At 38.9% G+C, this 26,401-nt stretch overlaps 1 protein-coding gene across 6 annotated transcripts in view; it reads left to right on the forward strand.

The window, feature by feature from the left end:
* Positions 1–26,401, forward strand: part of FAM110B (family with sequence similarity 110 member B) — a 114,997-nt gene that overhangs the window by 22,236 nt on the left and 66,360 nt on the right. For 4 of the 6 annotated variants that reach the window (XM_069004790.1, XM_069004787.1, XM_069004788.1 and 1 more), the window contains exon 2: positions 8,395–8,525. The exons of 1 other annotated variant lie outside the window; for it this stretch is intronic. The gene's annotated coding sequence lies outside the window, so the exon portion shown is untranslated. The remainder of the gene's footprint in view (positions 1–8,394; positions 8,526–26,401) is intronic. One more of the 6 variants, XM_069004791.1, reaches the window with a different exon arrangement.

The raw sequence follows: 26,401 nt of genomic DNA on the forward strand, positions 1-26,401 counted from the left end.
CTGTTTTCAGGTAGCCACTTCAAGGCATCAGTTCAAAGTTGATAAATGTTTCTAAAAGAAGCAATAAGTGGCCGAGTCCTCAGAAAGGAAGTGTAAAGCCTTCTGATTCAAACTGCTGATTTATGCTACTCTTAGCAGTAGTGGTTGGTTTGGCTGCTTGCCCCTTGCATGTTTGCCAGCTTCCTGCTACTTGGAAATGAACAGGGTCCTGGATTTGCTTTCTCTGGGATATGGAAGTGCTGTACCATTGCACTGAAATTCTGCTAAGTAATAATTTATATTAACAATAAACAATTCCTTTATAACTAGATTTAAACAAAGAAAAGTGATCAATTGTGGCATGTTATGTATTTTTTACTTCTGTACAGAATTGCCTCAAATGGCCTGTCTCTAAGCTGGAGCTGCATCGGTAACTACATTGCTCTTTGTTTCTCTGTTTCTCAAAATTGTGCTGTGTGGCACAAAAATGTTATTATTAAATGCCTCTGATGAAGGTGGGCTTTTGCAGAGCTGGCATGTTATGCTTAATTCCTGCTTTCATGACCATCTGCTAAGCTGTCCTAAGTGTTGAGCCCATGGCCTGGAGATGGGCTCCACTTCTTGTGGTGCAGGGAGGAAGGCTTTTGGTAAGACATCCTTTTTCCATGGTGTGCTGCGTGTGATGCAAGGACTCTTTCCACAGCCTCATTAAAGTTAAATCATCAGTATCTTATACCCAGCGCTCTCTTTCCCTGCAAGTGTGATACTGTTTTACTGTTCCTATCAATGATGATAGTGTCATTTTGGAAAAGGTCACAAAGGGGAGCAATAAACTCCTTGTATTTTGCTGTAGTCCAGTATTAGGTATATTTGAAAAAAACCAGTAATGGTTTAACGTAGTTCCTCGGAAAAGTTTTTTTAGTGTGTGTGTTCTCTGAAGTGTCTTGACTTGAGCCTTCCTGAATCCCCAGCTTGGTCAGTAGTGTGAGTCCTGGGGTACTCCCCGGTTATACACTGTCCAGGGGAGCTCCCCTGCTTTAAACCCTGGACGTGAGAGCCAGGTCCCCAAGCTTGGCTGAGGACAGGGGTTAGGTATGACTGCTAGAGCAGGCAGCACATCTGTGATGGGCTGACATCTGTATGCCCTTGTACTTGCCTTTTTTTCAGTGTTGATACGTTTTCATAAATATTTCTGTGCTCACTGTCTTGTCCTTTGGAAAGTAAGTTTTAGAAATAATCTCTGATTTATATCCTCTTTGTATATTTGACCCTGTGGCCTGACCCCAAGTCAAAGCTTTGTATATCTTCTTATTCCCAGCAAAGTGGACTGTAGGGTTTTGTTTTGAAGTCCAGCTGTAGATTTAGTATTTCCTATTGTGGGTAATGTGTCTGTTTCATGTCTCTTATTACTAACATTTCATTTGTTGACTGATTTAAAGTCAAAACTGAGGTCACCTGTTTGTATCTTTTCCTCCTCCAGCTGTAAAACATCCAAAGAGAAACAATTACAGTTGAATAATCAGGAACCAAGTTATTCTTTCCTGGTTATACTGAGCTGTGAAGAGAGAAGTGACAGTCTGGGTATGAAGTAGGGTAAGCAACTGGCTGTCCTCAAGTAGAGATAGAATAAGGAATAAAGTGAATTCTTGCTACTTTGGGGTTTTAATAACTTGCTGATGAAAAATCTTTACTTGGAAACTTGAATGTGGAAATGTGAGCTGGAGAGTCTTTCAGGCCAGAGGAGAATTTGTCTTTACAGGCTGTAATGTCCATCTGTGTTTCAGTCATGTTCAATGACTATTTACCTCAGCTGATTCCTCCTGCTAGTTGTCTCTTCTGAAGTGCCTAACTAGATTTTTTGTTTTGTTTGGGTTGTTTTGTGGGTTTTTTTGGTGGGATTTTTTTTTGGGGGGGGAGGTGGGGTTGTGAGTTTTCCTCTGCATTTACAGCTATCTCATTATTAATAATTGTGCTTGTTCTAGTTCTCAAGCTTATATTACAAATTCAGTTCTTGTTGTGTTGGCCAGTGAGCAAACAAAGGTGACCTAAAACTCCTCCAAAATATGTGCATTGTTTGGTGTTCTGTAACCATTTGGCACTTTCTTACTTCCTGATTTCCTGTAGATCTGAAGAAAGTGTCGTACTGCCTCTAGTCATTCAGGTACTTCGGAGAAGCACCCTGGCATCATTCCCTGGCAAAATTGCTTGGGCAGGATTTGCTTCAGCATCTAACTGTGAGCTGAACACCTGAGAGCTACTTTGATCTGATTGTTTAATGGAATTGGGTGTCACTTTTACTGCTTTGAATGTTGGTCGTTGTCCCTTGGTCACACCCAAGGGAGAGGTAACACTTCTCATGTGGGGGCTCACTACCGGGGGGGTTAGGACTCTCATGGCTCTTCCACAGCTTATCTTATACAGATCTGCCAAGATGATGGAAAGATTAGAAGCTACAGCAAATTTGTTTTATAATTTGTGTAAAAATCCTGCTTCTCCTACTGTGGCTCGGTTTGCAACAAAAACAGTCATGAGTCCAAATCTGAAGTCGTTAAGGAACATTTGTGTAACTTTGATGATACAAAGATGTTTGAAAGTGTCTGTATATTCCAGAGTATCATTCTTAAAATGATAATGTTGTCACTATTAAAAGCCAGAGAGAGGTGTCACCCTTGTTAGATCTAAAGTCTGTCTCATGCATAGTTTTGCTTATATTTCTGTTATTTTCTTATGCTTAGTAGAATTCTAATTCTGCCCATTGAGTGCTGCTGATTTTTGGAAAATTTGTGGTGAGATGCAGGCAGGCATTCATACATGTTTCGTCTTTGAGCTGCAAATAATTAATTGCTCTCATGTATATTTGCATCAATATCTTGTCTTCAGATTTTTCCCAAATAACAGGCAAAGATGGTGATAGCATATGGTTGCTTCTAATGTTTGTTCTAAAGTCAAACCAATTACTGAGCTTGCATCTTATGAACAACAAAGTGGTTATGCTTTCATGGGGACTATGAAAAATTAATAAAGCTAAATGACAGATCCAAAAGGAGGACAGTTCAGAATTTGGTTTGCTTCTGGGGTTATACTCAGGCTGTCATTCAGAAACCATTATATTTGGGAAATAAATTTGAGACCACGTACACCGACATCTTCCCTGGATCATCAATAAGGTCTCAGCGAGAACACTGTTTTTTTTAAATTTAAAAATTAACTACTTTAATGATGTCCTTTTTAGGAGCTTAATTGGCGCTTTTTTTTTAACTGATAGGGACCTCACCAAAAACTCTTACAAAAGGTCTTTTATTTTGTCTTTATTTCAACTTCTATTCCCTATTTTATGGTTCTCTGTAACCTTTGCAGTAATAAGGCACTGTGGCATTTTCCTATTCCCTTTCACATGGAAAACTTAAGAAACCTGACTGGTTTGAGTAAATTTCCTAGTCTTATTTACTTAAAATTAATCATGGTACCAGGACTCTTCTTAAGCCTATCTTCTGGTGTCACTTTGTGCTGGTTTTGGCTAGGATACAGTAAATTTTTCTCATAGTAGCTGGTCTGGAGGCACATTTTATATTTGTGCTGAATTCAGTGTTAATAACACAGAGATGTTTTTCTTATTCCTGAGCAGAGCTTGCACAGTGTCAAGGCCTTTTCTGCTTCTCACACTACCCCACTCTTGAATCATTATACTTGCTTTTCATCATGTGCCTCGTTTTCCTTTCTCATTTTTCATCATGTGCGTCGTTTTCCTCGTTTTGCAGCCTTTCTTTGAACTCTTAGTTGGCTGTTGTCACCAAACCCAGGAACGTTCACAAGTTTAAAGGCTTTCTTCTTTCAAGTCCCTTGACAAGTGGTGTATATTCACAGAGACTGAAGAGGTTAGGAGGTGGTACATTAGCATATAAACTCAGTTCATAAATTCCCAGTTGCAGTTTTTAGTTGGTATCCCTTGAATTGTGTTTGGGCTTTCACCTGGGGAGTACTTTCCATCATCTGCCGCTTTTCTGCAGAGTTTCTTGAAGGAATGGTTTTCTGTAAGAATTGTGTTTATCCTCTTTGATAGCCACTTGTCTTAGCAGACCTAATTCTGATTGCTTTTTTGTTGTCATTAATTTGTTTGGCATCTGACTGTTGTTCCTCAGGTGCACAAAGAGAGCGACAGCATGGAAACCTATCAGGTCTATCCATGTTGCTGCTTTGTTCAAGTACTGTAATTTCCCTGCCCTTCATTCCCCTCTATGGCAATTCCTTCCTCAAAAACCACGCCATCTCTTTTTGCTCATCTTTGGAGTCCTGTTTTACCAGGCTGCTCACTGAAGCTTAAGCACTCTAATTACTCTGTCATGATGTCTATACATACTTTAATTTGTTTTTTAACTTTAAAAAAACAAATCCCATCCTGCAGAACCAGGTAATGTGCCGGCCAGAAAACCTGTTTTTCTGTATCCCTTTTTTTTGTTCCTATTATATTTTAATAACTGATGCGCACTGTAAATTAAAACCTTGATGCTGGAGACTAGAAAAGAGAGTAGCTGAGAATGTGGGCAGAAAACTAATGAAGGTAAAATGAAGATCATCTTTTTGTCTCTTGTAGATCTGTTTCTCAGAAATGCATGTGTGCACACCAGCAAACAAAAGTATTAGTGTGTTGAACTTGGTGATCTGCTTCTAATTGAAGCTTTGTTCCAGTATAATTAACGTTTAGGAGATTAGTGCACTTTATGCTTCCGTAAATGTACTGTAACTTTCCCTGACAGTATATAGTGGCTAGATAGCTGTGCTGATCCAGGGTCTCCTAGTGAGATACTCAGAGCTGCAAGAATAGTGGTAGTGAAGCCTTGAAACTTTTAAAGATGTTGCTGCCTTCCAGTTGTCCAGTTGGTGTAACTCTTGCTTGGGTAAATTAGCAGTATTTTCATCAAACTTTGTAGGGAGTAAGGCTCCTCTCAGTATTGTATAGGTGTCTTTTGTTGCAATAAAATTTATTAGTCTTGATCTGAATTGGGATGAATACTTTTAACAACCGGGTATCAAATCAGAAAGCATGAATGTTATTCCATCTCAGAAGTAAAATCTTCAGTACTGAAGATACTTTTTACTAGCCAGCAAAAGTAATATAGAATAATAATTAAAGTAAGTGTGTGAAGCATGAACATATTATTAATTGTGGGAAGTGGCTGATCTGAGATTTTTCTGTATATCTTAATTTGATTCCTCCATCTTTTCAGGGGCTTAATGCTGTATATAGGAACAGATTATATCTTAGTTTTATTGTTGATGTTCATGAAAATAAGTCTGCAGGAGTAGAAACTGCCAGAGTTAGTGGATATGAACCCTTTCTAAAAAAAACTCCACTAATGTTTCTGAAAACCGTGTTTTCTAAATCGACTATATCTTTTAATTTATGCCTGATGCGAGATTTTTACCTGAAAATTAGAGATGTGAGAGTAGTGAGTCTGTACCTGCTGCCTGTGAAAATGCAGGGTCTGCATTAAAGGTTGAATAGGTCTTCACAATATACATTGGTAGGTATTCCCTTGTTTCTAGTTACATGTATAGCTGAGATCTTCTCTACCTCTTCCACTTTGTTAAATAACTTTATTCTTTCGCTGAGGTTTGGCTGCAGAGAGCATTCATACCTTTTTTTGACACAGAAAGTACATCTTATTTATTTGAGTAGCTACATTCTTCCAGCTGCCTAGTTCCAGTTTCCTGACTTATATTTCTCCTCAGTGAGAGATTAAGGTAACGCCTTATCAAAGCATCAAGTTATCAAATGCTTAATCATATGCTGCTGAGCTTCCATATCAGCTTATTTCTTTGTAAAGAAATCCTACATTTTTAAAGATTTTAGTTTGGATTATGGAAACCTCATGGTAGACTTGAGTGAGGTTTGAAGGTTTAGATTGATGCCTTTGGGATTATTACACTAAGAAGGCCATTCATTCATTCACGAATCCTTCTACATTACATTTGGCTTCTCTTCCATGAGATGTGTGTTTTTGTAAGTATTAAAACTTTGATTTTATACTTAGCAAGAGAATGAAAGAGACGAAGAACATAGCAACTGAGGATGAAAAGTCCTTTCAGAAAAAAAATAGCCCAAAGACTTGTTGATACTGGACAGTGAAGCAGGAAACTACATGTGTCATAAAAGGCTCCAGCTTGTTGGATAAAGGCTTAAACTCAGGATGTAGTCTATAAACACAAAACAGGTTCATAAAAATATTTTTAAAGTGCAATTCTGAGCACTTTAGAGAAGCTGACTGAAAACTGCAGCTATTTTTATATATATATATGTTTGTGCAGATGCATACACACACATACACTCAATACCATGCTTTCATCTTTAAACATGAATATATTCAACTCAGTGATATTTATTTCCCGTATGAGACTGGTAACATTACAGTTATGTTATTACATAACACCAGATATAAATTTGGGACCATATTTTTTGCAGATTCTAAACCAGCAATTTAGTGCAGAAGCAAAAAGAAAGGGACTCTAATTTCAACAGGCAGAAGGGAAGGAATTTTTGAAGCTGAATATTTACCTGCACAAAAAGTCACAGGCTTTTTTCCCTACAGTATTGTGTCACAAGTTTTTGGTTTTGAGCAGTACATCTAGCAGTCTTGTGGGGATTTTGGGGATGTCTTCTATCTTGACCAGTTCATAGCTGTTAAAATTGTCACTCAACTTGGAAATCAAAGTTTTTGTACTTGAACTTGCTCAGGCTGTTAGCCAAGGAACATGGCTGGAACAGATTTACTAGCTTTTTTCCCTTTGACTTGTCAAATATGAACTTACAGGGATCCTTTTGCTTGCACAGTTGCTTCAGTTTTTAGACTGAAATGAGCATCATTCAGAATTGCTGCTTAAAATACAGTAATTTGGATGTCAGATTAATTTGTAATAATACAAGAATGTGTTTCTGGCTGGTAATCTGTTGTTGTGCTTTGTACTAAACAAGGCAAGGTTGAAAAATGTCTTTTTTTTTGTTTTCTTACCATGTTTTAATTTTGTTTTTCTTTTACCAAATTCCAGAATAACAATACTGCTGCAGGCTCATAATAGCTGAGTAGTTGTAATGCTATGTCACTCTGAATATGCTTATGACTTCATCTTTCTCTTGTTATTTTTTCCTAATTTATAAGCGTTTACGTGCAGATACCAATCTGTCTGAAATCCCTCCGTTGTTGCTTGTTTCTGTTGTACCACTGTTTCAAAGGCAATCAGTCTCCCAAGGTGAGACTTCATCCACCCACCCAACACAAACAAACTCTTACTTTCTGTGTGCTAATGTCAAGACCCAAACTCAGTCAGGCTCCCCCAAGACTGGGAGTGAGGAAGCCCAAAGTAATTGGTATCTGACGAATATTGCTGCCTGTTTGGTTTGTTAACAGTATGGGACCAAGAATGGTTTTCTTGAATTTGTGCTTCTGCACATATTTTTGAGATTTTTGTTAAAGGAACCCTGCGTTTCATCACATGGTCTGTAACCCTGTTTCTAGAGTGAATAAATGATTACAAAATTAAAGTAATTTGAAACCATTCAGAATTGTTTGCTTAAAAGAAGCTGCTGTGCCATCTGCTTGTGCTAGTAAGGGTGCTTGGCCACATACTGTCAAATAAAACCAAACCACAGAAATCTCATGCACCCAAGTACTTTTCTGTATGGTTAGAGCTGGTCATACCTCAGGTGGCATTTTGAGAAAAAGAACATAAACAGGGATTTAGGTCACAGCTAAAAGCTGTAAACTACTAAATTCTGTATGGTTGTTTTGCATGTTAAAAGCAGTGGTGAAACGCATTCATTTCAGGAAGGCAATCTCCTTATCCTTCCCTTCTGATGGTGGAATTTAAGTATTTTTATTTTTAATTTTTCTGAGCATAAGACAGTATTCTGGAGTGGACATTTAACAAGGACTGCTTTGTCAGCTGGGTGGAGGTCGTGCAGGGAGGCTAGGTGGTTTGCAGGCTGTGTTTCTTGCCTGCAGGGGCACGGCACTGTTACTCCCCTGAGGAGATGATGTGTCACACTTGTGCTCTTTGCACTGAAGCATTTACAATGCATGTCTCTGAGCAATTTCTGTGTGGGGAATATAATGACATGAGAGAAATTCAGGATTGATACCTGTAGGTCACCTGCTAAATTTCAGAGCATGGAGATTATGCTGTTGGGACTGGCAGTATAAAGGTTAGAGACCATCTACAGCTGACTGAATGCTTGTGCAGTATTGCTAAGCACCTCTTTGCCGCCTTTCAGTCTCCAAAAGAAGATGCAGAGTTCTAATTTTGGAAATTTACATTGTTTAAATTGTTACATTGTTCAGCCTTTAAGGACACTTGTTATCCATTCTACAACTGTGGCTTTGATGACGAAGCTAAATTCCTTCCCTGTTGCTGTGTCTCCAGGCTTTACTGCAGGGAGCCTCTGGGAGTTCCAGGGTGAAGAAATCTGCCTTCATCTGGAGACCTCTGCTGAAGGTGAGGACCTCCTAACAGGCCAGACAGCCTTGGCAGGAGTTCAGAAGTCTTACACCAAGGTAAAGTGGTTCATTTTTCAAACAAATTGAATTTTCTGATACAATTTTCAAAAGAAGGATTTTTCTTCTTGCAAAATAAACACTCAAGTGCATCTCTGAGCTTTCTCCTTCTTTTGTGTGCTACCTGATAAAAGTGTTGTACTAGCAATTGCTGGGGGAGGGGAGAGGAAAACAACATAATATGCATTGTAGGTTAGAGCCAGAAGTAATTCCTTATATTATTAGTAGAAAGATATATCTGCAGTTCTTTTTTGACAAGGGAACAGGCTGTTTCTGAGCTCTACAGCATCCTCTGTTTTTAGAAACATATCCCGCTTCAAGTGCCGCATTCAGAGCTCACTTTGAGTGGCCACAAAAATATGGAAACTCTCTCTGATATCTTCAGCAATGGGAGAAGAATGAGGTTTATATATGATGATTTTCTGTTTATCAGCACTGTAGTAATTTCTTAGCATTCAGAACCCGTTCTTGCTTTTACAGGATAAATGCTGATGGAAGAAAAACACATGTGACCCCAAGAATTTTGTTGAATTTACCATTGTTACAGTCCCACACACTGAGGGAGATTTGACTATGCAATGGTTTTGTTTGTTTGCCAGGATTTTGAATGTAGGGATGATATATGCAGGATCTTTCCTTCATACTGACAAGATTAATTGAACTTAGTGTAGAGAGTTGGGTAAAAAAAAGTGAGTAGTAGTGGAAATGTTTACTACAGATTTTTTTAGGATTGAACATAGGTGCTTCTAAAGGTCTGCCATATTCTCAATTTTTAAGAAATACCTGTTGCAAGGTATTAACTTCATTGTTGGAAAGCTCCTTAAATGAATATTTCTTGATTCATCTGAGAAGAATTGAGGATTTTTCTAGTTAATCCTTTATTAATCTTAATAATTTAAACTGAAATTAGAGCTCTGAACTAGACCTAAGTTCATTATCCTACTATCTGTGGAGTAAAATCAAAATTGGTGTAAAATTTTCCCATTAGCAAGGTCAGTGGTTCAGCTCATAACCTTCCCTCATGATCTGCTGTACATGTCTGGGAGTGAGTGCACTAAGCACAGTGAGGCCCCCTCATCCCTTTGCTGCACCGTGTTCTTCCTCTTCGCTTTGCACTTCGATTTCAGCTCACCTGTGTTTCTCCAGTCCACTAGCAAGGTCATCTTGAACAGATGAGGACACTGTAGTCAAACCTTGACAGAGCAGAAAAAATGGTGATGACTATAAAGTGATTTCAAACTGAAGGCAAAAACCCCATCCAGAAATACTTATCTCCATAATGTTTCCCTTTGTTACATTTGCCTTAGCAGTACACAAAACAATACAAGTTGAGATAACCATACGGTACAAAGACACAGCATTTCTTCTGAAAGTTATTTAAACATTTATTTATTTTAGAAGTGCAGTTTTAGCATCGAGAGAGTAAAGACTTCACAGAAGGTATCCTCATAATCCCATGGGATGCATGGATGTATCTAGGTGGGATGCCAGGGTGGTCAGGTTTCAAACACAGCAGTGTTAAGTGTACTGTTGGGTTTTGGTGATGCACAGCATCCACGAGTGAAATGCAGCCTTGAACGCTCTCACTGCTTCCAGCAAGGCAGTTTGTTCTGTGCCTCTCTGTCTCTTGTTTCCCTTTGTTGGAGGGGTTTGTTGCTAACTAGAAACACATGATACAAGACAGCCAAATGTTCTGGTGAAAATCAAGGACACTTCATAGCTGTGAAGGTTTTATATTTGCCCTAGATTCTTTTTTTTTCTTTTTTCATTGATGCAGCTGTAACTGTTGTTGTAAATTATATTAATAATTGATCAAGGAGTTCTTGTTACCTCAAATCATGCTATGCCTGTTGCTTCTCAGAACTGTGCTGCTCTTTGTGGTACTACAGCATTGCTCCTATGCTGTTCTGTGTGTGTGGTTTTTATGCCCTTAAAGTTTTCTTCTGCTTCTGACCCTTTGCTCTCCCCCTCTCTCCCTTTCCCTGCAAGAACATGTTGTTTCTGCTTCAGTATATTCCATGATTTAACTGAAAAGCAGAGTCTTTTTTAATCAACAGCAACACATTTTAAAAAAGCCTTCCCAGCCCTGGGAACTGTGCAGTGCACACATCTGGTTTCACATAAGCATGAATTGCTGGCTTCACAAACACAGAGCATGTAGTCCTTGCCACAGAGTTAGCTAAAGTGTTCTGTAACTTGAGACTCTTTGAAATAAAAACAAAATTGTATAGCTTCTTTACCATGCTAATGGAAAACATTTAATTTACTTTTTTCAAGCCAACCAAAAGTATGACGCAATGCTGCTCAGGCAGATTTACAGTGCCTTTTCTTCCCTAGAAATCAATACAGCTTGGAGGGGCTGCTGTGGGAGCTGGCTAGCTGACTGCAATCCAGCTGCATTCAAATGTAAACTTCTGCACCACAAACCAAAACTGGTGATTTTGATTTATTCAGGCATCACTGTATCTCTGAGATATTGTGGTGTTGGATTTTATTCTTTGCTTTATTGCCATTAATACTAGATTGGATTTCCAAATAGCAAGTTCAGTGGGCTTATGATTTTTTTTTTCATGAAACCATTCAGTGATTTTCTACATTTCTTCAATTCAAGTACTTAGGTGTGTGGTAGTGGTATCCGCAAAAGCAGATCTTGTACATGGCCATGTGTACCTTTCAGTGGAGTCTTTTTTTCCCCCCTTAAAAACAAACGAAAGAAAGGGCAACTCCAAAAAGCAGGCCCTCCTTCAGTATGAGCATTGAGGGCTAGCATAATCATTTTCCACTTTGTACAGAATAAGCTCTGAATATTAAATGTTCTTTCATTTCTCTCCTGCTAGAAGAGGTAAGATGCAAGTGTTCTTTGTGTGAGTCCAAAAAAAGTTTTTAGGATAGAACCATGGGGTTTTTTTCGTAAGTGAAGCCAACAGAGCAGATTTTCGTAGTACACCAATTTTTTGCCTTTTGTTTCCTTTACGATTCCTCACTGCCTCCACTAATAGCTTTGACTTTATTTAAAATCTCCACTATAAGAGGCTGTTGGTGTTTCTCTCCTTATTTTTTTCCTTAACAAGATTTCACTCCTGCTTAAGCGCTTTAGTTTTGGCAGAGGGTCTTTTCTAGAATGGTCCTTAGAATGGGATCCCCGATGCTGCTTTTCTCCCTAAATCCTGTGTTTCTTTGGGAAGTCTGTCACTGGTGGTCTGTGTCCTGGTCATACTGAGTTCTACCAGAAGGAAATTCACAACTTGACTGTTAGCTTGCCAGAAGGACATTTCATCTTCTTTTGAAGAAGAAAAGTTCTGCTTCCATTTCTCATGCAACTGTGATCCAGGCTTTTTATCCTCCAGCCATTTTTCTCTCATATACTTAACAATCTCATGGTGAATAAACAGCTTGAGAAGACAGTGTAGAGGAATTGAGGTCCTTTTTGCAGGGATAGCTCGGGATGTCATAGGTTAGCAAAGAAGAGCTGACACATTTTGGAAACACATTTGGCCCATAGGTTTTCTGTTTGGCTGTTCCAAAGTTCATGTTAGCATGAAAGGTCTGTCATTTTAGTTTTCCTTTTGCCATTTTCCCTGCGCTAGCGCTGGCAGTCTGGGCTAGAGTATGGCATAAGGACTTCTAAAGGTACACTTTGAATAAAGCTTACATTTACTACAGAATATTTGCATGGTTACAGTACTAGCACTGTATTCCTGTGTAAACACTGTAATGAAGTTGTTAAGAAGAAAAGAAACGCTTACAGCATTTGCACTAAAGTTCATGGAGCATGAGATAGCTGCGCTCAGGATGCTGGTACTTCGAAGGGATTAAAAAAAAGCTTCTCAGAAGTAAACACAAATAACATTCTCAGACTAGCAAAACAGTATGCAAGTGATGAGAAGAAAGGCACTAATTATTATGCAGAGAATAATCTGATTTGAAATGCCACAGTGGAATCCACTTTGTGATCTGACCTTCCTACAAACAGATTGAAAAGCAGGAAAAAGTACAGGGCATGACCTAAAAATGGTAGTCTGGAAGCTTCCTTAGGTGTGTTGGGTCTTATTTTTGTCTAGCTTGAAATGTAGTTTTTCCTCTTGAGTCAAACCTGAATAAACTGGTTTGGGTGTTCGTGTTGTCCTCATGGTTCTGGCTCTGCCAGACATAGCTATTACTATTTTATTTTAAGAATTGCTCTTGCTTGGAATTTGAGTCCTGCTGGAAACAGTATGCTGTCAGGAGGATGCAGTCTTTCTGTTAAGAAACTTAAATAAGATAAGGCTAATCCTATTGTATGCTTCTACTTTTGGAGGTAGTGTAGAAACTTGCCTTTCCTAGTTAGGGCACCACACCATTCATTACCTGCTTTATGGGATTTATTTAGGTTTCTTTAATGCAGGATGTTTAAATTATTTTCTTTTATTTATATATCAGTAGAGATAGAGTAAGGATTAGGATACTGACTACCTGTGAGCTTTTGCTCAGATGATTTATAAATTTCAAAACCAGAAACTCTTTGCACATTGTAAGAATTTTTGAATCGTCATTTTGGGTTGGTGCTTCATTATCCTGCTTCAGGAAGAGCTAGTATTGGCTATTAAAAACCCCTCAACTACCAACAACCAAATTTAAGAATTCTCCTACAGGTGTAGGAGGATAATCTCCTTCCAGTATTTGTTTTTACCTTGATCTTTTGTGTTTAGAGATTAAACTGCAAACTGACTTCAGAATGAGGTTGTCTTTTGAGTTGTCTAAATCTGCCTTAGGTTTCTTGAAACTTGCAGCATAATAGAAGATGAATAGAGAATTAGGCTATTAGAGTATATGTTCTTAAAATAAGTTGCTTTACAAAGGGCACACTTTTCAGACTCTCCTAAAAATTAGTAACTTTGTAAACCATTTAATCCTAGGCAGTGGTTACGTGTCTGTGAGTAATTAGCAGTTGTCTTTTTTCCTTTCTTCTAAAGGACCTGAAACTTTTATGAGACCAGATAGTTATCAGTAGGTTTTGACTCACTGGGAAGACCTAGATTAAGAGCAGAAACTTTTTGTTGTTAAAACAGCAGCTGACTTGCTGTGTGCCCTTGGGCATGTCCTCTTGACTTCCTTACACCAGTTTACCATTGTATCCACTGCTGTTTCCACCACCATAAAGTTCTTTGTAGGCCTGTAATCAAAATACAGTTGAAGCTGTTTATTATTGAGTGTACTCAACTTCATTTGCTATGCAGTTCTGCATATGGCAGTGTAAAGTGCAGTGGAATTATGCAGTTTAGTCTATAAAGAACTTACACAAAATAAAACCACCTTGTGCAACATATATTATAGTAAAGTAGATTTGGAAAAAAAAATAACACAGTTTTATTTTGGATTTATCAGAGTATACAAAGACTGCTAGTGGAGGATAAAGCTGTTTGGTTAGAAATGGGAATGCTATGACTATAAACGTTAGGAGGGGGGAAAAAAAATTGTCCTAGAAGGACTACGTGGCAGTCTTAATTTGCTGGAATCTTTAGCAGAGGTTTTGCACTTCTGTTTCTGCCAAGTAAATTAAATTTGTGAAGAGAAGCTAAACTCCAACGTTTGGACTGTTAGTATCTTTTGACAAGGTTAATGTGGTGAAGCAGAATATTGATAATAATGAGCTGCCATTTAACAGTGGACCAGCTGAGAGATCCTTGTGTTCCTACGTAATGTGAAGATTGAGTGTCCTGTAAGCTTATTGTTTTATGTTTTGTACTTGCTTTTGCATGCATGCCAGGACATGCTCTGGGAAGAGGCATAAACTTTTTTCCTTTTTTCTTTCACAAATACATTTCTTTCCTGTCTAGAGCTGGAAAAGAGGAGCACAAGAGGGGTTTTGTTAAATACAGCAAAATCTAATTACAGCTTGATTTAAAGCCACATTTACACAATGGCTGAGGGGTGAGTTCACTTCCACAAAAACAAACTTGTTGGCTTCCTACTGTGCATTGGGGAACGTGAAGATGCATGTCCTGGAGAGCAACTGCCTCCCTCTGCTGGCACCAGCTTTTCTTACGCTACAGCTCTGCTACACGATACAAAAATACAGCTGTGCTCCTATGCAAAGGAATAGTGATGCATGAATTCACTGGTGTGTCTTCGTCTTACTGATTATGCCGCAGGTAATACGTGCTACATCGTGTGTTCCATGTGATAGGCCTGATGTCTGTTTTCTACAAGCTGCAGAACCTTGCTCCTCTAAATGAACAGTTGTTTCCTCCAGTCTGTATCTTGAGCAGCTTTGTCCCTGGTGATTCAAAGATAAATGTGGGTGAGCAAACTGCATTTTCTTGCCATTGTGGTTTTCGCTCAGTGCACACCTCTGGAAAGTGCAAGATCTCATTTTTTTGCCTGCTGAAGTAGCTGAAAATGTGGTTTTCTTTCTTCCAACTGGTTCAAATGTTCTGCTGTTTTTTTAACTTGGTTTCACAGATGAAAAGGTTACACATCTCCAGTTTACTGAAAGTTCATAATATGTAGTATGTTTTTCACTTCCTGGGATACCTTTTGCTCAAAAAGCCCATCACAGGTGGTTTCCTAACAGCAGCTCATAGTTGAGATTGTAGTCTTTATTCTTTCCTTGTTTCCAGCTGAAGATTGCATTTTTAGCAGTGTTTTATTATTGAAATTGCACTTTATGCTGCTACTACTCCTTTCATTTCTGCTACTCTAGTTCATAAGAATTAGAATAGCAGAGTTTAGAGATTAAGTATATGCACTGCCACTCTCTAGAAAAATGAGTCTATGTGGAGGTAGAAGGTGGCTGGTGGTGAGCCTGAAGTTGCTGTGCTGCTCAGCAGCACTGCTGAGCCATGTTTGGAAGCTGCTTAGTGAAGAGACTTGCGTTAGTGAGAGGCTGGGGCAAGTGGGTTGGTGTACATGGGAAGGAGTAACAGGCATAGGGTAGGAGGGGAGGGAACGGGTCACTGATATTCACAGAAACAAAGGAGGGATGACAGAGCATGCCCAGGAGAAAGCATTGCAGACACAGTGGTGGAGAGGCAAAAGTAGAGATGGAGGGCCTAGCATGGGACAGCATGTGGATGGAAAGCAGTGGAGGGAGGGGCCTCTGAGCTGTGTCTTTGAGGTATGGTTAGTGTTACAAAGTCCAGAAAAGAAGAGGGGTACAGGTCTGCAGAGTGCTTGTGAGAGAAGCAGTGAGAAAAGAGAGTCTGGCAGGGTATTTCTGACCGCTAAAGAATGACCCAAAATCGGCGGTCCCCCTGAGAGTGGGTGGGCCAACGTGAAAAAATGTAAAGTTGCAAGAGGCAGAGAGGAGAATGGAAAAGATCTTGTAAGATGAATCACTCTCACCACTAGAGTGATCTTGTTCGGTTTTTTGTTTGGTGTCAGCTCATTTCACACTTCTCAGAGAATTTCAGACCCTGCCATATTATTGTGATACTGGTGAACCATATCTGAAGTTGATGATGGGGGAAAAAGAGGACCACAAAACTTGCTGTGATACTGAGTGAGGTCAATGAATGACAATCACATCTCTATGTATAGCTGTATACAATTGCACTCCAAAGACAAGAAAGTCTCTTTACCACAAAGTCACACCCAGGGAATTCTGTCCTTCTTAAGTCTTAGACTTTTATTCAGTTTACACAAACTTCTGTAAACAGCAAATCGTCATTTCTTGTTGCTTCTTGAGATATTTCTTGAGGGCTTTATTAGGTCCTTGCTGGAGTTCCATTATTCAGCACTTTGCATCTTCTCAGAGAATTAGTCATATGAAGGTCATCAACTGCAGAAAGAGAAATAAGCTGTCTTTCTCAGCACTGTTTTGTCTGCATTATATGTGGCCTTCAAACCTTAAGGTGTCCCAAACTGCTAGGAGGATCCCCTTGTGGACTTAGCCTTTCCCATCATGTAATGTTGAAGTTCTGACCTAGTAGAAGGAAGATGAGCATTCATCAAGATAAAAAAGCAGTCAGGTCTCACCTTACAGTAGTCTTCTCCAAGCCAATATGGTGAAGAAAGGGATGGGAAGGAAAATCTTTGAGCACATTTATGAATGTCCAGGGATCAGACTCAGTGTTTTGTTTGGCTGCCCACAGCAGCATTCACACGCGAGTAGAGTGTCCAGTGAAGTACTCATTGTCACAACCTATGTGGTCACTGTTCTTTGTCTCCCAGGTGTCTCTGGACATTCACTGCTGGAAACCACACAGATACCTAAAGGAGTTTTGTGGATTTTGCATTGTCTCATGTCAACCAGAAATTCTGCATTTGGTTTCTCAAGAGGAGATGACTTGAAAGGCAGAAGTGTATGGATTGCCTCTACCTTTTCTTCTGTTTGTTTTTTATTGTTAAAAAAGCAAAACAAAAAATCAACAGTTTGATAAGATCCCAACTGCTAGTCAGTGTTGATATGCAGAAGTTGATATGAGTTGCAAGCTTTGTTCTTTTGGAAGCTTTTCTTTCAGCTGTGACAGTTGTAAAGTTTCTTCTCCTAGGAGATGCTCAGATCTTCCACCCCCACCCCTAACAACTAAACAGACTAGGTGTTCCTGCTGTTTCTTTGGTGGATACATGTTCAGAGACGATGACATTTTCAGCTGCATTAACTACCAGAGGTACACTGTTAAAATAGTAGGTATGTGATCCTATTACTTCTCTGAAAGAGCAATAAAACCTAACAATAACTAAATTCTGGACCTTGTAAAATTTTTACAAGGAAGATTAAACTTAAATTTATGAAGGAGGAAATTTCAAAAACATGTAGTATGTGAGAGAGGTTGTTTTCCATGTTCTAATTACATTGGATCTTTTCTCTGTTTTAAAGAAATTTAACTCTTGTGGTGAATCTAATTTTTATTTAACAAAAAGGTTTTTGGGGCCCTGTCTGAATGAGAAAGTTTCCAGAATTGAGGCAGTGAGTGGCATACTCTCCTGTTGCATCTACTAGATATGGTTGCATGAGGGACTTGGTGTACCAAATGGGACCTGTAGGTCACATTAGTCAATTGACTGCTAATCTTGAGCGTTGAATGCCGACTGTGGATTTTTCACTGCACCTGGTTAGCGCTGACCAGTAGTGCTATGGGGCATTGAGCTGTTCAGAAGGCAGTGGCTACATGTTTTCTGCAGCAAGAACTCCTGCACCTCTTCTTCATGGAGGAAGCAGCTCTCTTTATCTGCAAGGTGGTGGGCCGTAAGGGAACTTCCAGTGGAGAACCTTAGTCCTGGAATTTTATCGGTGTCATTGCCAGTTCTGGGGTTGTCTCCCAGCTTACCAAAAGCTGCATCATGGCACCAAATGTAGCTTTTCAAGATAGTCCTTATCCTTCCGTAACAGCAGCTAATTTCATGGTGGTTATAGTGGGTGATCCAGAATTACCTGCTCTGCCATGAAATTAAATGCTTCCACCTAGTCCTGTTTCTTCGAAGGTGTGTTGAATGAAAAGAATCCTTATTTAATTTTTTCCAGAGGAACTGGTACTAGGCTCTGTGATCTCTTGAAGTCCAAAGAGTACGAAGAATAGAAAATAAATTCTCTGTGTACTGTTTTGCGGCTGGTTCTATTTTTCCACCATTGTCCCTGAGTCCTCCTATAATTGCATGAAAGAATGAGAAGAGCTTGTTACTCCCAACAACTAGCAAGTTTCTTATTAACAGAGTTCTTAATAGACTTAGGTATAAATACTCATGCTAGATAAATGCACAATCTGGAAACTAAGTCAGCCTTCCCTGCTTTCTGTGTGTCGACATCTTCAAAATAGTTTTCTGATCTGTAAAGTATTTTCCAGAAAGAAACATGTTTTTGCATAGATCTATTTAACACTGTTTAACAAAAGAGAAGCTAAAAAATAACATCACTGCATCTCTTTTATTGCTGCTGCCTGTTGCAGCCACAGTTTGTAATTTGTACTGGGTTAGGGGCTCTAAGCTTTCGAAAGAGTGAAGTATTTTCTCCTGTGTCATATAAACAACATTTGATCAGAAGCACTCCAGAGTGAAGTGCTCAAGTAAAGAAATACTAAGATACATGACCTCAGACAAAAATCAGTAATTTCAATGTGATTTAAGTTGTCTTTATCTGGAACTATTTGGCATTAAAATGTGATCAGTCTGATTTTCAAGCTTGCTGTATTCGCATCAGTTCTAAATGAAGTTTTCTGTTGCCTGTGGATTATTCCTGTAGTGTTTTGTCTTCTGTAGAGCTTTCTGTTTGTCATCTCTCCTCTCTTTCTGTGTTCTACTAACAAGTACGGGTTCAAAAAAATGAATAAATCTATATAAACAATGCTTACTTTGTGACTTTTTCAAGTTGCATCTTTATAACTCATTTCTACAGGAACATCTTTTGCAATGCTCATTCACATTTTTCACTGCAATAGGCAGCCTGTAATGAAAATGTTGACTCACCTGAATGATGTCTCTGTTTTCTCTATTCTCTAGATCAAATTGCAAGATAATTTTAAATTACAAGTATTAGATCACATTTCCTTGGACAATTGCTTTTGATTATACTAAGTTGCTGCACTCACCTACTTAAGTCACAGTCAACATTTCAAATATCAGTGTAAAGGGAAGCAGGAGAAGGCGTCCTAGATAATGTTTACTTCCTATCTTGTTAGCTTAATATTTTGAGTCTCTTCAAATTAATGGTACCGCTTGTATTAAAGAACTTTGTATAAAGAAGAAAATTGATTTATCTTGTAACAAAAAATACAGGTAATCTTGGGAAGGGGGGATGGGGCAGAAGGGATCTGTGACATGCAGCCGGGATATGCGCATAGTGTAGTCTTTCATTCTTTTATAGATTGCACGACAGCAGCCTTTAATTTTTGAATGCTTTAATTCTAGTGCAAGTACTCAAATGACTCACCAGTTATCTAAAGCATCAGGTAACTATACCTATCTTTAGCTTTGTTCTATCTTCTTATCCTTGTTTCTATCTTCATTTTCTCAGTTGTAGGCTACAGTGAGTTTAATTAATGTTTAGAAAAACAAAAACCCAAAACAATGCGGGAAGTGTTCCCAAGTGTTCTCATGAGTACAGCCTCTGCAGGCTGGCACTTGGGATGGTCAAGGCCTATGGAGGGTAAGTTCTTGGTCTCCTTTCACAGTACCTTCAAACACAACATAACTTGACCCCACCTGCCAAGAGGCTGCACTTTTCATTTGGAGGTGATACTGTTTTTAAGAAGAGATGTCTTCTCTGCTATGTGCAGCGGTGCCCTCATTTTGGTGGTTGGTCTTTGCCAAGGCCTTAGCTGCATTCCTCCTCCACTGAGGATTGCTCTGTGCTGCAGAGTGTGGTATTTAACCATGGTGGGGGGGTCAGTCCTTTGCCTAATTCTATCAAAGTACTGAATTGCAGGGGTTCAGACAAGGAATCAATATTCTTTTTCCATCTGACTGCCTTGAAGACGATGTAAATTAAATCTTGTCTATCTGTAAAAAAAGTTATGTCTACGCTACAAGAAATACAGTTGGCAAGTATGAGCTGCTGCCTGTGTTGCTGCTGGGAAGGATCTTGCCTGGATAATTTTGTTTTCAAAGTAGTTATTGGTAAGTGCCCCTGAGATTTGTAGTAGTGAGATGCAAATAATCTATACAACTATGACAATTCTATTGTTTTCCTCACAAGTTCTGTAGATCTGCCTGCAGCAGGCTTTGAAAGCTGGTGAGGTGAGTGAAGATGTATTGCCACCTGGGAGGCATCCCATCCTTTGTTTTCTGGAGTTCTCTGCCTATTAATGCCTTTTATGTGTATGTTTTGTGGCCTTTTTTTTTTTTTGACACATGCTTTTTTAATTTCCTTTTGGTTTTGTTGTGTTTAGGCTTTTTCTGACATAGTGTACTTCTCAAGTGCAGACATGCATCATCTCCTTCACCACCAGCAGCTTCTACAGATTTTAGACTTAATTTTTTTTAATATCCAGGCCATCTTACTTACCCCAGTTAGTTTGGTTTGATATTTTTTCCTCTTGTATTTTTATTTACTTGAGGAAGTTGCCTGTAAATTCTGCCAAACATTAACTCAGACTCAGCTGCAGTAAGGCTGGAGTGGTGCCATGTGTTGGGAGACATGAGATGTTCTAATATATGATATAATTGGGAAGACTTTAAGGAGTCTCTGGTTTTACTCCAAATTTCTTCTTTTGCTAGTTTTGGGAATTGAAATAATAAGTATACAGAAACCCAAAAAATTGATGTGAATACCGCAAAACATGACAAACAATTTTCAGACTTTTCCTGTATGCATTCTTAGGTCTGTGAAAGTCAATTTAAATACCAAGTTCTGAATGAATACAGACTTCTGAAATAGTTCTTTGCTCTAACATAGAGAGTAGAATTTTAAAAAAGAAATCATACATCTAATTTGGTTGTTTTTTGGTCTCATTTTATTGATGTGCTCCAAAATAATAGTAGAAGCTATTTACCTGATGTACTTTTACCTGATGTAGTGTACTAGTTTACCACAAGAGTTTATTATATTCCAGGTACCCAAGGAGAAGACAAGCCTTCTAAATTCTTCCCAGCATCAATATTTCAAAGCTGTTTCAGTTTGTTTTAAATGAAACAGATATGGAATTATATAAATGGGGAAGTGGTATGTACTCAGAACAGCTTGAATACTGTAAGTGAGATAAATGATTAGATTTTTGCAAGTTAGCCATGCACATGCTGCAGCCTGTGTGCTGAAATGATCAGCATGAAAACTCAGTACTATGTGCAGGGTCGTTCACATTGCTTCCCCTCAGTCCTTCCAAAAAGGAATATTCGTGCTAGTGAGTGGGATATGGTGGAAATGCTGGCAGCAGTCCAACTGAGTATCGAAATTAAGACATTTTTCAAGTTATACCACTTTTCATAGTCACGTGGTTTCTGTTGTAGAATACAAATAATGCATACAGTGAAGTCAATGTTAAACAGGCAACTCTGAAACTTGCTAATGTATGTTTTTTTTTGTAGCAGCCCTTTTACTGTGGTTGTGCTGCTTATATTTTGACTACAGACTCCTGGAATTTGCTTTGAAAATATCAGTGTCTGTTTTATTTGAGGATTAGTTTTGGAGCAGCTTCTTTAAATCCTGATTAAGGCAGACATCAAGAAGAGACTTTCTTGGTTCATGTCAGTAAAGATTGCATTGTTGTAGAACATGCAGAAGATAAATGTTTGAGACTGACTGAAAGGTCCAATTCTGACTTAGCTTCGTTTTGAGTGCTTACCTTTTGACCTTATTTACCCCTGTTTGTGCCTAGTTTCTGTAGGGACAAAAAGGGTTACTGTTATGCTATTAAGGTTATGTTGTATGGGATTACTGATTTCCCTTCCTACCTCCAATATGCTTAGGACTTTAGGACTCACTGCTGGGATGTCACCCACTTGATGTAGTGGGAAACCAATGATCTCAAAAATGTACTGAGCTTCACTGGCTATGTTATTAGGAAAGCTGAGTTATACTTGCTGTATGTTGGTGCTCACAAACTGTATATGAGTTTACAATAAAGACTAGGTTCAGGCCTGTAACCATTGCCCTGATTTTTCCTAATCTTATGTTGATATAAATTCTTGACAAAATAATAAATGCCCACTAACATGATGTGTGTGTCAGCAGTCTTAAATTATAATGCCTGTGAGATGAAGGTTGTTACGTATTTGCAATTTGCTTAATTTAAAACAGAAAATTCTAATGCTTGTGCTTTTAGAAACTTGTTCTGGAAGTGCTGTGGAGTTGCATCTGGGACAGGTCTGAAAGGTTCCATCCAGTTTGGGCACATAGTAAGAATGGCCACCTGAAGAAATTCTGGTTATTGGCACCAGTAGTGTTACAAGTGGTGACTTATGTGGGGCTACTGTGCCATGCAGACATGTGCTGCTGGGAAGTTGGGCAACTTTTTGTTTCCTCCCAGGACTAGGAAAGAAAGATGAAGAAAATGCCTGCTGCTTTGCCCAAGGAAGGTTTGAGAAGGCAGAAGAGTAAGTAATTTGTCCCCAGAATGTGGCAGACTTCCCCTGGTGCATGTTTCCTGTCTTCTTCAGAGCACTTCTCAGCTTTCATCACTCTCGCCCTCACCTTAGTTGGAACACTATGCATGGAGGGGAGTGTCTGCTCAAATGTTCAGAAAAGGATGGAAAGCAAAGGGTGGGAGCCTGTCTGCTTGAGGAATGGCCACTCATTTGTCTCCATTTATGCTAAGTTTTTATAGCTCTTCTTATATGACTTGTGTGCTCATTTTGCTCAGAGGATTGGGCAAAAGCATCAAACAGTTCTTGGAAGAAGGGTATGGGGATCTTATCAGCTCAGCAAAATTTAACTTGCTAGGTGTACAAGCTGCCCAAGATGAAAGTATGCTCTTCTTCAGGAAAGTTATACAGAGTAAGAGCCCTGATGACTTTTTCATAAAAGAGCTTTTGGCTTGCTCTATTAAATAATTAAACCTCTCTTCCTGGAGAGGCTTTTCATCTGTGCCAGCAAAATGCTTCTGGCTTCTTGTAAGAACACCGTGAGACTGGGTTCCAGTATGGCGAGTCACAGTTTCTGGTTTTATATGGGCACAATTTCTAGAAATTTAATTACAATCTTTCTAAGATTAAAATCTAAATTTATTTTACTTTTGGCTAAAAGGGCTTGACATTTAATAGGCTTCCTTCAAAGTTGTTAGCCTTGATTTCTGTGGTAACCAAAGCCATTGCATTCGTCTGGGATTCATTGTGCTAAATATCTTCAGTTCTGGTGTAAAGTAGTAAGATCCTTAGAGTTGCTCTGAAACCCTGAATTATGGGTGTGGACTGGAGACTTGAAGTCTCAAAGGTTTGCAATCTCTCAGCTCCAGGAGAACTGTCTGGCAGCAAGGAGGGGTTTGTGCCAGTGCCTGTATGCATTAGTGTCTGCAAAGAACCACTTCATGTTCCAACAGTCGCACCTTGACTTGCTTTCTAGTTGCATCTTGCAGCTCAACATAAACACCTTCTTGAATAGAGAGATGTAAGAGAGTGAAAAACAGTCTTTGAAGAATAAGAAAACAATGGGGTTTAGAGAACCTGATGGGTCTTCATTGTCATCACAGAAGATCAAAGAAAACCTCGGAGCTGCTCTTTTTACTCAGAATTGGAAAAAACATTCTCAATTACAGAAGTGAGCAAGTCTGATAGAGTTTTTTCTTCAAAGGGAGGAATGCTATACTTCATCTTTCAGCCTTTGCACTCTTTGCAGCATAGCATTTTTTAAAAATTGCACCTGTCCTCCAAATGGAAGATTTGTATTTAAAGTTTTCCCAGGCCAGTCTTATCTCAGTTGGATATACTCAGCATCAGGTTGTGCCATCCATTTCAGCAAGGTGGTCATAGTGAAGATGCTACTAAATAGAGAAGAAGAAAATGCCAGCAGAGGTGATGGAGATTAATAATGTGGAGGTGCTGGAAGTTTACTTACTTGATTGCAAGCTCTTTCTGCTTTTTCACTAGGGAAATCAGTATTTGTCATCAGCTTTCTGGCTTAAATGATTCTCTTAGGGTCCCTATTTTCCACCAGCAACTACAAAGAATGTATCTCTACTTATGAAGCCCTTTTGTGGCTTGTTCCAGTGTAGTTTTAACCTTCCATGTCCTTGTGAACAGTTATACCTTATGCTAGGACTTCAACATCTTACCTCAGTCATGTTTTGTTTTTTGGGTTTTTTTATTGCACTCTTTTTCTAAATCTGTTTGTTCTTGTCTGCAAATGTGTCTCTCTCGCTTAACTGTTTGAAAGCAGAGGCTGTTTTTTCTATAATATATTTTGCAATTTTTATGTCACTAGGGTCATGATTTTTGATTTTATGTGAGTCAGTCATACATTATATGGGGTCCATGTTCTGGATGCACTGTTTAAAGCTATTTCTGTGCTTATTGTAAACAGTGTGGTCCCTTTCTCTGGTTCACCAACTTTGTGGCCATCTAGCTGGTCAGCCAGAGGCTGTGAAATGGTGGCTAAGAGGCACACATGTTTTGGTCTTGAGAAGGCCTTGGTTGTGCTGAAAGGTGTTACACCTTGTGAAATGGACAGTTCATACTGTATCTCTGCTGGTAGCTGTGAGGAAGGGAAGCTGGGGAAAAAATAAGGTGGAAATACAAGAGGGCACAAAGCATATTTGTGTAGTTTGAGGTGATTGCTGAAATATGGTAGAAGAAAACCTTGCACTGAAGGAAAAATGGATGGAACTTGAGGAGGAATGGAAAGTCGACATTGGTCTGGAGATGTGTTGGAGTGGTATGTGAAGGGAAGCATACTTCAGGGCAATGAGAAATCTTTTAAATGACCTTTTGTTTGGGATTTGTGTGTTCTTAAAAACAGAACAATGCTGCGTTATTCCACATTGGGTTTTATGTCCGAAGTGCAGGTGCTCAGCATGGTAAACCTCTTGCAGGCTTCACTTCAGATCCTTCTTTGCCACATCCATCAGCAGTAGGATGAAACCCACCTCACTGACAGCTGAACTGCTCCTTCCCTGGCTCTGCAAGGTGGCAGTGATGGACTGGTGTCATCCTTTTAGTCAGTTAGTTCTGCAGTGAAGATACTGCCAGTGTGTTGGTCTGTGGAGGTAGTGTACTTCGGAATGTGGGTGTCGGGGATTTTTTCTGTTTGCTTTTTTTATGATTCTGAGATAAAAGTGAATAAGAATGCTATAAAAAATAGTCTGTAGGAATCAGTCTTGGTGCCATCCTGCAACGAGTCTCTGGCAATAATATAGAGACTTCTCTGCCTGTTTTTAAGCTAACAGAGGCATTCTGTCTGGGGCATTTATGAATATAATGGGCATATTTGAAAAGAAAAATAGCTTGAAGTTCCAGGTTAGCTGTCCAACTTCAATGATTGAGAGCATTGACATATGCACATGTGTGGACAGGTAACTGCTTACTTACCAATCAGAATTAGAGCAATCCAAGAAATGTCCCTGTGCTACACAAAATGAAAATAAGTTTGTTGATGCTGAGTGCCAGCCTCAAGATATTTGTGACTTCCAGAGAAAAGTTTATACAGCAAACACTAGGCCCATGTTTTATTTTCCTCCATAAATGATGATGGGCCTAGTGATGAGTTTGCCACCAACTGGCAGACTTCCCAAATACTTGCTAGGAAAGGAAAGAACTCAGCAAATAACTATTGTGAAATCAAAGGTAGTTTTCAAAAGAAAAAGAAAATAATGCTAGATAAATTTATTTGGGAAAGAAAACTGAAATGTAGAAAAATTTGTGGAAGAGAAAACTGTCCCCTTATCTTTTAAATTGTGTAAATGTCAGAAGTACCATCCAAAAAATCTTAAGACAAATCTTAGATTTTGTTGTTACATAAATGTAACCATGGGATGGTTTAGCTTACTTCTAAAAGTCTAATGAATGCATCAAGCCAAGTAAAATATTCATTAGAGTAATTGGTTTAGTTCAACCTCTCAAGGCTGCAGCTTGGAAATATCCACACTATTGCCATTAGAAATGCAGCATGTTCACCAACCACTTTGCTCAACTCATTTTCATTCCATATGCTTGCTATACTTTGCAAAATCTAATTAAGTAACTGAGGTAGCAGTTTACAAGCAATATTTGATACATTTTTAAGCCAAAGGTTAAGTGGTATCCAGAGTGAAACCTGTTCAGTTGCAAGACACATCAGAATTTTTTAAGCTATTCTTGTATTGAAATAATTGGATATGGAAGTACTTATACAAGTGATAATAACCTAGTAGAAAGTTATTTGTTCCCAAAATATTAATATGTTTGTTAATTCACTTAGATATGCCTAAATGAAGTGTAAAATTCATTAATGTGCTAGCTATACAGTTTTCACTTTAGGAAGCTGGGTTTAGTGTCATATGATGAATTCATCATACCCTCATAGCTTTTCCTCCCTCCTCCCCTCTGTGATGGGC

Source organism: Aphelocoma coerulescens, chromosome 2 (assembly GCF_041296385.1).
Source record: "Aphelocoma coerulescens isolate FSJ_1873_10779 chromosome 2, UR_Acoe_1.0, whole genome shotgun sequence".
Classification (NCBI taxonomy): Eukaryota; Metazoa; Chordata; class Aves; order Passeriformes; family Corvidae; genus Aphelocoma; species Aphelocoma coerulescens.